The 6,002-nt window shown below is 49.7% G+C and overlaps 1 pseudogene; it reads left to right on the top strand.

Moving 5' to 3' along the window:
* The first annotated feature begins 5,054 nt into the window (after nucleotides 1-5,054).
* On the top strand, nucleotides 5,055-5,149 carry LOC136162180 (U6 spliceosomal RNA; annotated as a pseudogene).
* The last annotated feature ends 853 nt before the right edge of the window (nucleotides 5,150-6,002 follow it).

Here is a 6,002-nt window from a genome sequence, read left to right as displayed (position 1 = left end):
CCTGGCTCTCCTGTCGTCCTTGCCCGGCCCGCGCTCCTCCCGGTCCTGGCGGGGAGGAGGGGGCGCCGCACACTGGCTCCCTGGGGAGAGTCCACCACCCAGCTGTGTCTCAGGGCGCCCGGCTTCCCCGTTGGGCGAGTGAGGTCAGAAGACAGCCGGCCGCAGTACCTGAAAGGAGGTGCAGAGATAAAGCGCTGGGCCCAAGAGGCCCCAGGGATTGGGGAGGGGGCTTTGACAGAGCTCGGCCAGAGGTGGAGTTGAGCTTTGGGGGTAAGAATGGGAGGTGGGAAGGGCAGAGGAAAGATGAGGAGTGACACAGTGGGGCCAGGTGAGAGCGGGACCCTGGAGAGGAGAGGGAACAGGCCCTTGGCTTCCTCACTGAGGTCCTGGCAGTGTGGACAAGAATCCTCTGCACTATCCCACTGGGGGACTGGGCAGTGGGAGAGGCTGGGTTTCTCACCTTTCGTCTAGATTCAAACTTGTATGTGGCCCAGAGGACCTCTGACCTGCCCCCGCTCCCCTGCAGGCGGAGGTCCGGCTGTGGCTCCCACCTGGAGACCCGGCCAGCTCCAGGTCCCAGCACCCCACCCTGGGGCAGTGGTCTCCCTGAGAAGAAGCTTGTTCTGCTGAGCCAAAGCCCCCAGCCCCTCCCCCCATACAAACTCAGCCTTCCCACCTGGAGACACCGTGTCATGGTCCCTCTGCCCAGGAGCGCTCCTGCAGGGCCCGCATCCATGTGCGTCTCAGAGCCCCAGACAGTTCATCCTCCTGGGACCACCCCTGTGGCCCCTGCAAGCCCTCCCCCATGTGCAGGGCTGCAGCACCCCTGGGGGGCACCCAGAGCTTTGCTGCGTGAGTTACCCAGTCCCTACTCCCACGACGACCAGGAAGTGACCTGGCTTCACTTCTGCCACCATGGTGAGGGAGTACCAACCAGGCTGGTGCTCAGAACAGCCCGTGACTCAGCTTCCGGCGTCCCCATCCTTGTGGCTGGAACTCCTCTGTGCTTTTGCCCCTGGGGGGTTGGGGTCTACACCAGGCCAAGTGCAAGCCCCCATCTCATAGAGCCATGATTTGGGGTGAGGGTCAGGCTGGGCAGAGGACAGGGGGCTGGTGAGGGCTCTGTTTGGCTGCCATCTGCCTCTCCATCAGCTGGAGTCTCCCCCCTGGCAAAACAGGCGAGCCTCAGACATCACCCCCAAGCCTGAGGCTTTATCCTTGCTGCCTCAGCAGAAGGGTTCGGAGGTGGCCTCATGGGTGGAACGGAGACTTGAACATGCGGTCTGCCGTTCTTCAGCTGTCTGTCCCTCCTTCCTGAAACGATCTACCAGCTGAGAGCTTAAAGCAGGAATCTGGGCCGGGGAGTAAGCAAAAAGCACCAAAGACTGAAATGGGGGCCCAGAGCATGAAACAGGGAGAAAGGGTCTGTGCCCACTCAGGATGGATGACAGGCACTGTTCCCAAGGTGTCCCCAAGGTTAAAGTGGATTCAGGGGAAAACAGTGGAAGACATGACAGCCATCACCCAGGGCCCTCCAGTGGGTGTGGTATGGAGGCCTGGCAGAACGAGGTCAAGAGAAAAGAGGGGCGCCCTCCAGTCTGACGTCCAGGGTGAGACCCTCGGGCCTGTCACTCAAAGAGGTGCTTCCAAAAAGCCCAGACTCGGTGGGACGCTGGGGAAACCATAGCAATTGCACAGACGATGGCGACATCCTTAAGATTTTGCTCTCAGCAAGCATTTCAGATGCCTACCTGGTGCCTGGGGTAGCTGGGTGGGCAGCCAGACAGATGAGCTATGCCCGGTGAGTGGGAGGACCTGGTGAGGGGGGGCAAGGGGCTGGGGGCAGGGAGTGGGAGAATGAGGCCAGCTGGGTTGAGAGGGCCTTGAGTGCCAGTCCAGAAATGGAGGGTTTGAGGGGGACCAGAACCAGTCTGAAATAGGAGTGGAGATGGTCAGTTTTAGACCCATCAGCCTGGGGCCTAAGGATGAGGGGAGGATGGGTCGAAGTGAAAGTGTTACTTGCTCAGTTGTGTCCGACTCTTTGTGACCCCATGGACTGTAGCCGCCAGGCTCCTCTGTCCATGGGATTTCCCAGGCAAGAATACTGGAGTCGGTTGCCATTCCGTTTCTCCAGGGAATATTCCCAGCCCAGGAATCAAACCCGGGTCTTACGCATTGCAGGTAGATTCTTTACATCTGAGCTACCGGGTAAGCCCCAAGGATGGACTGGAAGGGGCAAAAATAGGCCAGGGAGGTTGCAGTGATGCCTGGGGAGTGATGAACTGGGCCAAGACAGGGAGGAGACTAGTGATGGGGGAAGGACCATCCACAGATTGATGGGAGCGGGGAGGATGGGGGCCCAGGGGATCCCTGGCTTGAGGCTTGGAGGACAGTACGGCCCCTGCTGGACCTTCCTGGATTGCTCCATCTGGAAGGGCCTGTGGAGAACGTGAGACCCCACCCCATGGCTAAAGAGAGGGAAGAGAAATTTTGCTGTCTTCACCAAGAGGCTCCGAAGGACAGTCAGTCTCTCCAGCCCAGGACCACATCATCACTGTCCACCCCCCAGCTCTCCTTCAGGTAAGAGGTGGGGATCGGCGCGCCCCTACATGAGCCCCAGAAGGGTGACTTGGTGTACCTGAGAGACTTCAAGATGAAGCGCTCAGAGCCGTGGAGAGGCAAGCTGCTGCCATCTATACGCTCTCCTTGGAGGGGGCCCTCGACCCAGAGGCAGATCCACACTGAGGCTAGATCAGGATGTGTGCACTTGACCGAGGGTGACGGGGTCTCAGAGGGCTCCAGGGTAAACCAAGAGTGCAGGGTCTCTCCAGGAGGGCGCCCAGGCCCGACCACATGGGGTGGGTTTTCCCATCCTTAGCCACCCACCAGCCAGACCAAGAAGCAAGAAATCCTGTGTCCTGTCTCCAGACGTGAGGCTGAACCTGCTCCAAGGGGGTCACTGCCATTGAACTGCGGTGTGTGAGCTGGAGGAAGGCCAGGTCCACACCTGTGCCCCCATCAAAATAGAAAGCCTGGTGTTTCATGGTTCGAAGGTATCAATTTCCTTCAGAAATGAAACTGGTGTACCAATGATGGTTCAAAACATTTTTTTTTTTCCTGGCGGGCACTGCTAACTCAGCCAAGTATGAGCCCTTTTGGGGTAGAAGAAGTAAAAATTCCTGGCATCTAGAAGGGTTCTTTTTTTTTTTTTAATCTTTACTTATTTGGTTGTGCCTCATCTCAGTTATGCACACGGGTTCTCTATCTTCATGGCAACTTGTGGGTTCTTTAGTTGCCGACCAGCAACACTTAGTTGCCTCACATGGGATCTAGTTCCCCAACCAGGAATTGAACCCAAACCTCCTGCTTTGGGAACACAGAGCCCCAGTCACTGGACCGCTAGGGAAGTCTCCTAGAAGAGTTCTTGTCTGCTAGTATTAAGAGGCAGCCAAGTAGTACACAGTGCAACATTGTAAATGCTGAGTAATGAATCTCAATCCTTCACCCAAAATCCTTTAAAAAGAAGCATCTGGCCTCAACTGCCATCCTGCAAGTAGGAAGTTTTCTGCAGTGCCCCCCAAAGACCAGGGGTTCTTAATCTCTTTTTTGTGCCTTAGGCCTCTTGGCAGTCTGGTGAAGGGTAGGGACCCCCGCACAGGTTCAAAACATTTTTTAAAACTCGTGAAGTAAAATATGTCATCTTGCAAAGAAAACCAACTATACTGAAATTCAGTTGAAATATTAAATGTAATCAAAAAGTAATCAAAATATCTTTTTAACTCGTGATGTGTAGTATATGTGTTTGTTTATTAACACTTTAAATAGCAAACTCTAGCAGTGCCTCTGTGGACTAAGGTAATTTCAAAGTAGTCTGAGTATAAATGATGATTCAAGGTTTCTATAACAACCAAGATGTGATATGAAAAGATCACTTGTTTCTACGGGTGGCAGAGTGGCAGGTGCTGTTACTACTGCTGTGGTTTCTCCTTAAATGAAGGAAATGTACGTTTTGGGGTTGTTGTTTTTTTAAGATTTCTTTCTTTATGGCTGCACTGGGTCTTCGCTAATGCCTGCGGGCCTTCTCCAGTTGCGGTGAGCGGGGGGCTACTCCCTAGCTGCAGTGCGAGGGCTTGTCGTTGCGGTGGCGTCTCTTGTTGTGGAATACAGGCTCTAGGATGTGCGGGCTTCAGGACTGGCACACGGGCTCAGCTGTTTAGATTCACACGCCTTAGCTTAGATGTGTCCCCTGCCTTGGCAAGCAGATCCTTTACCACTGAGCCACCAGGGAAGCCTGGAAATGTCGTTTTTAGTGAGAGGTTAATTAAAGCAAAGATATCATTTCATTCCCATTGAAGTTCATGGACTCAGTGAATGGTTTAAGCACAAACCATCCCAGGATGCCAGATGAACAGCCCTGCTCTAGAGTGAGGACAAATGGCCTGTATTTGAAACAGGATGTTCAGAAAGAGCAGAGAAAAAAATGGAGTGATGGGGAATCATATATGCACCATCCAAAAAGGCCTTAGCTGTGCCTGATCTGACAGTTGACATTGTAGCAAAAATTAACCTCCTGGTTTCTACTTTAACATGAATGAAGAATCCTGATTTTAGGAAGGGAACTGGCCAAGGAGCCAGGTCTTAGAGGGGAGAGAAGAGGAGGCTTGTGTGGTTCTGGAAAAATGATCTCTCACTGACCTTATTCTCATCGTTTGGCACTGCATGCAGAAAGCTAATTAAAGGTTTTATGCTCATGTCGATTTTTGTATCATGATTTTCAACTTACAGCTGTTTAAGTTGGACACATATTTGGAAACTAATTGAGATGAAAATGTGATGCCCAGAAGCTTTAAAGAACACCATCCAATTCACAGAGACGAAAAGTAGATGAGAAGTTTCCCGGGGCTAGGGGAAAGGGGAGCGGAAAGTTGCTTAATGGGTCCAGCATTTCTGTGTGGGGTGATGAAAAAGTTTTGGAAGTTGCTATGATGATGGTTACACAATGATGTGAATGTAATTAATGCCCCTGAATTGTATGCTTAAAACTGGCTAAAATGGCACTTTGGCAGCACCTATACTAAAACTGCAACAATACAGAGATTATTCTCTGAGCAAGGATGGCATGCAAATTTGTGAAGCTTTCTATTTTGTAGTAGATAATCAGAAGCATCTCTTTTATTAACTATTTTATTAACTATTCCTGTTAATAAGTAAGAAAAAAGGAGACATAATTTGAATATTAATTTGAAACTCCCAGCAAATAAACAAATGTAGGCATTAGGCTTCAACAACTGCTCACATCAAAAAAAAAAAAAAAAGGAAAGCAATAATCAGACATTGATCTTATGTCTAGAAGGGGATGCAGCTCCACTGTTTAAAGAGTTGACGTGTTTTAACTTCACAGTGACAATAGCGACAATATGTGTATTATTTTCATTTTGCCCTAATAAGGAGAACAGTTTATTTTCATCATGTACTCACAAAAAGGGTTACTTTCTCCAATATATAAAGAATGGTGTCGTATACATTTTTAAGTGGCAACTTTTATGAGAAATATATATATGTAGTCAGAATAAAGATAAATAAAATTAAGATAAGCTGTTTTAAAATGAGCAGAGCATCAGTGAAACGTGAGACAATTTCAAACAGCTAAATATACATGTAGTTGGAGTCCCTAGAGGAGGGGAGAGGGAGAGATAAGAGGACTCCCAAAAATGAAATCATGGCTAAAATTTTTCAAAATTTGATGCAAACTGTAAAGCTACGGATCCAAGAAACTCAACAAAACCCTAAGTGCAAGAAACATTAAGAAAACTATATCAAGACATATCATACTCAAATTGCTTAAAGTCAGGGATAAGGAGAAAATCTTAAAAGCATAGAAAAAAGACATATTACCTGTTTCTCCTTGGACAATAGTTTTCTCCTTGGAAATAGTGTAAGCAAAACAACAGTAGATTAACATCTTTAAGATTGTCAATCTAGAATTCTATACCCAGCAAGAA

The sequence above is a fragment of the Muntiacus reevesi genome, chromosome 2, assembly GCF_963930625.1.
Source record: "Muntiacus reevesi chromosome 2, mMunRee1.1, whole genome shotgun sequence".
Lineage (NCBI taxonomy): Eukaryota > Metazoa > Chordata > Mammalia > Artiodactyla > Cervidae > Muntiacus > Muntiacus reevesi.
Note: the sequence above shows the minus strand (reverse complement) of the source record. Positions and strands in the feature narration are given on the sequence as shown.